General features: G+C 36.7%; 1 pseudogene across 1 annotated transcript; it reads right to left on the bottom strand.

Moving 5' to 3' along the window:
* Nucleotides 1-251: 251 nt before the first annotated feature.
* Nucleotides 252-6,990, bottom strand: LOC118416803 (annotated as a pseudogene). Its single transcript, XR_004831267.1, has one exon. The product of XR_004831267.1 is annotated as an NADH-ubiquinone oxidoreductase chain 5-like (transcript).
* Between the last annotated feature and the right edge of the window lie 6 nt (nt 6,991-6,996).

Genomic DNA, 6,996 nt, shown 5'->3' with positions numbered 1-6,996 from the left:
ATTAATCGCTCTTAGCGGATCTGTATTAATATTCCTTGGCATAAACAGCCTAAAAATGTAAATTTTAATATCAAAGCTTAATTCCTTTGCTTGCCACCCCAGCCAAAAGACCGTTTAATTACGCATGTTTGGTAATAATTAATTATCTTATTCTAACAGACGCTAATATGTAGTCTTCAAGCTCAACAGGGTCTTCTCGTCCATTACAGCCATGCCCGCATTTTCACAGACACTGAAATCTCAGTTTTTAAAGGGAAGACAGTCGAAACCTCGTCTAATCATTCATACATTCCCCCATTTAAAGGGCAAGTGATTATGCTACCTTTGCACAGTCAGAATACCGCGGCCGTTAATAATTACACCGGGCAGACCAGACCTTTAATATTAGTCTAAAGGCGATGTTTTTGTTAAACAGGCGAGCTTCATGTTTGCCGAGTTCCTTCCCCCTAATTATGTAACTCAATTACACTCTCCTGTTAGCTTCACATTAATTCTTTGTCCAGAACAAAATACAAAGAGTAAAATTACTTACATCTGTGTTAAGAGTTAGTTAACCTACGCATTTTAACATAAAATTCTATAAGAGTTATTCAATACCAAACTAAAATAAAGTTACCGCCTCACTGTAAGCTATAACGCTGTTATTACAAGATGGCTGCTTTTAAGCCAACTACAGACAAATCAGAATTTATATATAGTAGATGATTGTTTACACTTAGATTTACCAGCATATTCCGATAAATCCCACTTGGTAATACTACAAAGCTGAACTCTTATTCATTTCTTGAATAACCAGCTAGAACTAAACGCGATTAGCATGTCACCCCCATTCTAGCCTCATCTAACTATATTGCAACATAGATTAGTTAAGTCATTAATTTACTAGGACTAGAATAAATCGTTTAGTTTCGGGATTACTAACACTAATTAACGCTAGCAAGTGCCCTAATTAAATCATTATGCAAAAGGAAATAGAGTTTACCTTTGGGTTATTAGTTAAAGCCTTATTAATTATTTCTCGTATTCCTTTTCAGTACTCATCACTAGATTTTGTTCGCCCCTACACAATATTAAAGTTTTATAAACCATAACAATTGTTTACAAGATATTTACTTCAAGCTAATTTGATTCACAAATATCTTTTCCGTGTAAAAGAAACGCTTATGTCAAGCTCTAGCTAGTCCGGTAACGAAGCATAAATGCCTTCCTTTACCTTTTCAAGATAACAGTCTAGTTAACCTACGTCTACCTATAATTCCCCAGGGGATCCTTCCGGATGCCCTACCTTGTTACGACTTCTTTCCTTTATGATTTCAGGAAAATGACGGGCGGTGTGTGCATAGATAAGCGCTACAGTCAATATATCATCATAATACAAATTTACAACCAAATCCAACTTCAATTACTAGTTTCATGAGTAATATCCGGTATTGCTAAATAACTGTAATTCATTCCAACCTCTACTATTGACTACACCCTGACCTGACGTTTAGATATCCATCTCTTAGCTAATTCTTACACCCTTATGACATTAGCTGACGACGGCGGTATATAAGTTGAACACCAAATAGAGTAAGATCCTCGCGGATTATCGATTTTACTGAACAAACTCCTCTGAATAGACATTATCCACTGCCAAAATCTTTAGTTTTCAAACATAATTCGTACTAACCAACTGTTAACTGGTAAAGAATAGCAGGGTCTCTAATCCTGGTTTATACCTTTACTTCGTGTAATTAACACTTTTAAGATTTACAAACGAGAAAGCATACGACATCACCTCTTAGATAATCTTAACTTGCTATGAAAATTACAGATACGTGTATTATAAATATTTGTTCAGGTGTAACCGCGGCGGCTGGCACAATCTTTGCCACACTAGTATAACCACTGCTGAAGCATGCTCTCACACCTTCTCCAATATTAAGTACTGCTCTTGCTGTATAGAGTGGTAAGACAAAGCAAATAACAATAATATGCTTCAATTTGCGTTAAAACTTAAACTCTTAGCGCCCCCATCTCTCACTGGTGCATAACGATTAGCATGTATCATCAGTAACCCCTTTATAATTGAAACCAGAATCAAATCTGCACTCAGAAAATAGTTTAAGTAAAACCTAAACTTTGGGAGTTTAAAATGATAAGTATTTATCTTTTCTGAGTTTTAGAATAATATTATTATCTTCGATTTACAAGACCGATGCTTTTACTTAAGCTACTTAAAACTAACTAAACAAAAGCTTATTCTCCACATACCCCACAATAGGGATAAACAGTAAAATGTTAACAAAATAAATAACCGATGCCGCTTGTCCTAAAAAAATGTAAGGATATTCCACAGGCTGACCCCCTAGCCAAGTTAATAGTAACACATTCACTACTATTAACCAAAAAAGGACCTGGGCTAGAGGTCGAAAATTATGGCTCGTCTGACGGCTAGAATGAACGAAAGGTATAAAAAATAAAACTACAATAGACATTGCTAACGCTACAACTCCGCCTAACTTATTAGGAATTGACCGAAGAATTGCATAAGCAAACAAAAAGTATCATTCCGGCTGGATGTGAACTGGCGTCACAAGGGGATTAGCAGGGATATAATTCTCTGGGTCCGTCAAAAGATTAGGGGAGAAAAGTGCAATAAACACTAACCCAGCCAACAGAACAACGAACCCTACCACATCCTTATAAGAGAAATAAGCATGAAAGGGGACTTTATCTACATCCCCTGCTAGCCCTGTAGGATTATTAGCCCCCGTTTGGTGTAAAAATAATAAATGGACAACAGATAACCCTGCAATTATAAAAGGTAAAAAGAAATGGAATGCGAAAAACCGTGTTAGCGTAGCATTATCAACTGAGAATCCACCTCACAGCCACTGAACCAAGTCTGGCCCGAGATAAGGGATTGCTGAAAATAAATTAGTAATAACAGTAGCACCCCAAAAAGACATCTGCCCCCAGGGAAGAACATAACCTAAAAAGGCGGTTGCTATGGTTAAAACTAGCAACATTACACCAATGTTTCATGTCTCTGCATAAAAGTAGGACCCGTAGTATAGCCCTCGCCCGATATGTATATACAAACAAATAAATATGAAGGATGCACCATTAGCGTGAAGATTACGCAATAACCACCCATAGTTAACATCTCGACAGATGTGAGCCACAGATGAAAAAGCCAAATTTACATCAGCTGTATAGTGTATTGCCAAAAAGAGCCCGGTCAAAATTTGACTCACTAAGCAAAGACCTAATAAGGATCCAAAATTCCACATAACAGAAATATTACTAGGGACAGGCAAGTCAATCACAGAATGATTTACAACTTTTAGTAACGGATGATGTTTCCGCAAAGGACCAGACATAATTTTTGTAGTTAAAATATAACACAAGCTTTTCATGCTTGAATTCTCGTAAGTCGAGCAAAAATTTATGCAAATAATATTGATATTCTTACTGTTACTTGCCGCAATTATAGTTATTCGTGCAACCTCCCCATACTATGGAGCTCTTGCAACTGCCTGACTAGCTCTACTGGCAGCACTTTTGCTTCTAGACGCAGATATTATCTTCCCTGCAATTATTTTAATACTAATTTATTTAGGAGGGATACTTGTCGTCTTTATTTACAGTACAGCCTACGCGGCTGACTTAATACCACTCCCCATTAACTTAACCATGTCAGCTTTAATAGCAAGTTTCGGAGTGATACTTATTACAATAATCTCTTCACCCTCAATTGAAGCGCTTTGTGAAACAAAACCTTGATTAGTATATGATATACAACCATCATACATATTATTTGACATTTATCAGCGTGGGTCAAGCATATTCATTGTAGCTGTCATGATTTTAACTGCACTCCTCTTCTCTATTTTAGAAGTAGTGTCTCATCGCCAAACAACGATAAAATGGTTTATTCACTCCACCTATTAGTGGACCCTCAGATTGGAAGTCTAAAATAATAGCCTTATACTAAGTGAATGCGTACTACAGCACTTTTCATTCTTTAGTTTTGGAGAGAAGAAATTATTTATCATTCGACAAGAGGCGCGCAGCCGCGCTTCCCCCAACTTTACTGGGTTTTTCCCCAAAAAAGAATTATAATCTCTTCTACAGGCAAATTATAATCCCTAAAATGAGACCACCTATTATTACTATAACTGCAATGTATATTTTAATTAGCGATGTCTGTGCATTAACAACATTATCAGCTATAATCTTATAATTACCTCCAAGACCTTGCGGTAAAGCTAGCTCCGTCCACCCCCGATCCATGACCTGCATTTGATATATTTCCCCCATGTTTAGTCAAACTTTTGGGATTAGTTTATGCATAATTAAAGGGTAGAAACCAACTTGTGCCTCGAAAGCCAGTTCCGGGATGTTAGTAACACTCTCTTCTCGGTGAAGTAAATTTACTACATCTCATGCAATTAACCCCCCTACCAGGGTAACAAATACTGCTGCAAGTTTTAAACTTAAAGGTAATGATAAACAACTAATTTGATTTGGGCTCAAAAAATAAATAAAAACTACCCCAGCAATTACACTTCTGTAAGCTAACCGTTGTAATGGCCCAATTAAATTTCCGTACTCCTCATTCATAGGTTGTAAAACCAATATGCGGCTAACCCCGCCCACTGAGAAATATAATAGTCGAACACTATAAGCTGCAGTGAATCTAGTAGCAATTAAAACTAAACCCACTGCCCAGCTATTAAGATTATTAATATTAATGATTTCAATAATTGGGTCTTTAGAGAAAAATCCAGCTAAAAAAGGGACCCCTATAAGTGCCGCGCTCCCAATAAAGAAACATACACTTGTAATAGGAGCAGCACTGTGTAGACCTCCTATTTTCCGAACGTCTTGCTCATTCTGTAATCCATGAATAAAACCTCCTGAACACATGAACAGCATAGCCTTAAAAAAAGCATGTATACAAATATGTAAGAAAGCCAACTGTGGTGCACCAGCACCGACAGCAGTCACTATTAAGCCTAACTGACTAGCAGTAGAAAATGCAACAACCTTCTTTATATCATTTTGTGCTAACGCACAGATAGCTGAAAACAATGTTGTTATTGTTCCTAAGAAAAACACCATCAACTGAATTTCTTTGTGATTTAAAATAATGGGGCTAAACCGAATAAGTAGAAATACCCCAGCTACAACTATAGTGCTAGAGTGAAGTAACGATGAGACCGGTGTTGGCCCTTCTATTGCTGCTGGTAATCAAGGATGAAGCCCCAACTGAGCAGATTTACCAGCAGCGGCAAGAACAACCCCCAGCAGGAAAAACGTATTAACGAAATCTAAAGCATAAAGACCGGTAAATCTTCAGTCACCAAGAGTAACTAAACTTCATATTAGTATAATTAACAACCCGATATCCCCCACACGATTGTAAAAAATTGCTTGTAATGCAGCTGTATTTGCATCGCTACGAGCATACCACCAGCTAATTAATAGATAAGATATAATACCTACTCCTTCTCACCCAATTAGAAGCTGGAATAAACTCTCTGCACTTACTAACAATAATATCGCAATTAAGAACAACCCTAGATACTTACAAAACAGATCGATGCGTGGGTCTGTTGATATATAGTAGAACGAGAACATGAGAATATTTCATGTAACGTATAATCCCACTACAAAAAAGCAGCAAGTATATAAATCGAAGCGGAAACTAATTATTAATCTATAACCACCCAATTTGACTCACTCTCATTTCAAGAACAACATTTCGCTCTCGTCACTTATTAATAAAATACTTAGCAAAACTGCATTTATGTACCCTGCATATTTAACTGATTCAGCAAAACTGCTTTTGATTTTACTAAATAAGAAAATTACCATAACCCCTAAAGAGGTTAAAGACAAAACACCTCATAGTTCCAACATCACTCAATTGAAGTTTATTCTTCACTCTTTGACCCCTAAAATCAAAATATTTTCTATACTAATCGAGCTGGCACCATTAAAGACTCGAACTTTAATTAATTACGGTAGCAACATAATTTTAACCTTATAGCACCAGTCAGTCGGAGTTTATACCCCACCGCTAAGACCACAACTTAGTATTCTTATTAAACTAGACTAACTAAAACATTAATCCTAAGTAAAAAATCAAATAAATAGCAGGCACTAAATGCAGAGTTGTCAACAAGTATTCTCGGCTAGTAATAATATAAAGGTTCTTATAATTTTTTATAGTATTCCCTCATTGTGACATTCCGAATAAATATAATGAGTATGCAGCAGTTAAAACAGCACCTAAAGACATGTAGACAATACTGTATGGGCTTCAATTATAAAGTGCCACTATAGCTACTAATTCACCAAATAAATTAATGGCTGGCGGTAAGGCTATATTTATAAGACTTATCAAAAACCAACCTAAGCTAATTAAGGGAAAAATTATGATTAAACCTCGTGACCCAGATAAATTGCGCGTGCTTGATCGTTCATATCATAAATTCGCTAGACAAAACAAGCATGAAGAAACAAGTCCGTGAGCAATCATTAGAACTATTGCACCATTGTAACCTCAAGCTACTCCTGTTAAAACTCCACCTACAACCAGAGCTATATGCCCTACTGAAGAATACGCAATTAAAGATTTTAGATCTGTCTGCCGCAGGCAGATTCCTCCTATTACTACAATACCTCAAAGAGCTAATGCTAGAAATACTTCTCTTGATAGTATAGCTGTAGCCCCTCATATTAAACTAACTCGCATTATCCCGTAGCCTCCTAACTTTAGTAAAACCCCCGCCAGAACTATTGAACCAGCAATGGGAGCCTCTACATGAGCCTTTGGCAACCATAGGTGCACACCGTATAAAGGAAGCTTTACAAGAAATGCTAAAATGCATCCTACCCACCAGAAATTTACTAAGTATCTCAGCTGGGACACCCCCTCATAGGATAAGTCTAATGCTAAACTACCAACTATTTGGTATTGACCAATCAAGCAAATAAAAG

This window comes from Branchiostoma floridae, chromosome 5 (genome assembly GCF_000003815.2).
Source record: "Branchiostoma floridae strain S238N-H82 chromosome 5, Bfl_VNyyK, whole genome shotgun sequence".
Classification (NCBI taxonomy): domain Eukaryota; kingdom Metazoa; phylum Chordata; class Leptocardii; order Amphioxiformes; family Branchiostomatidae; genus Branchiostoma; species Branchiostoma floridae.
The sequence above is the reverse complement of the archived record's forward strand: the minus strand, read 5'-3'. Positions and strand labels throughout refer to the sequence as shown.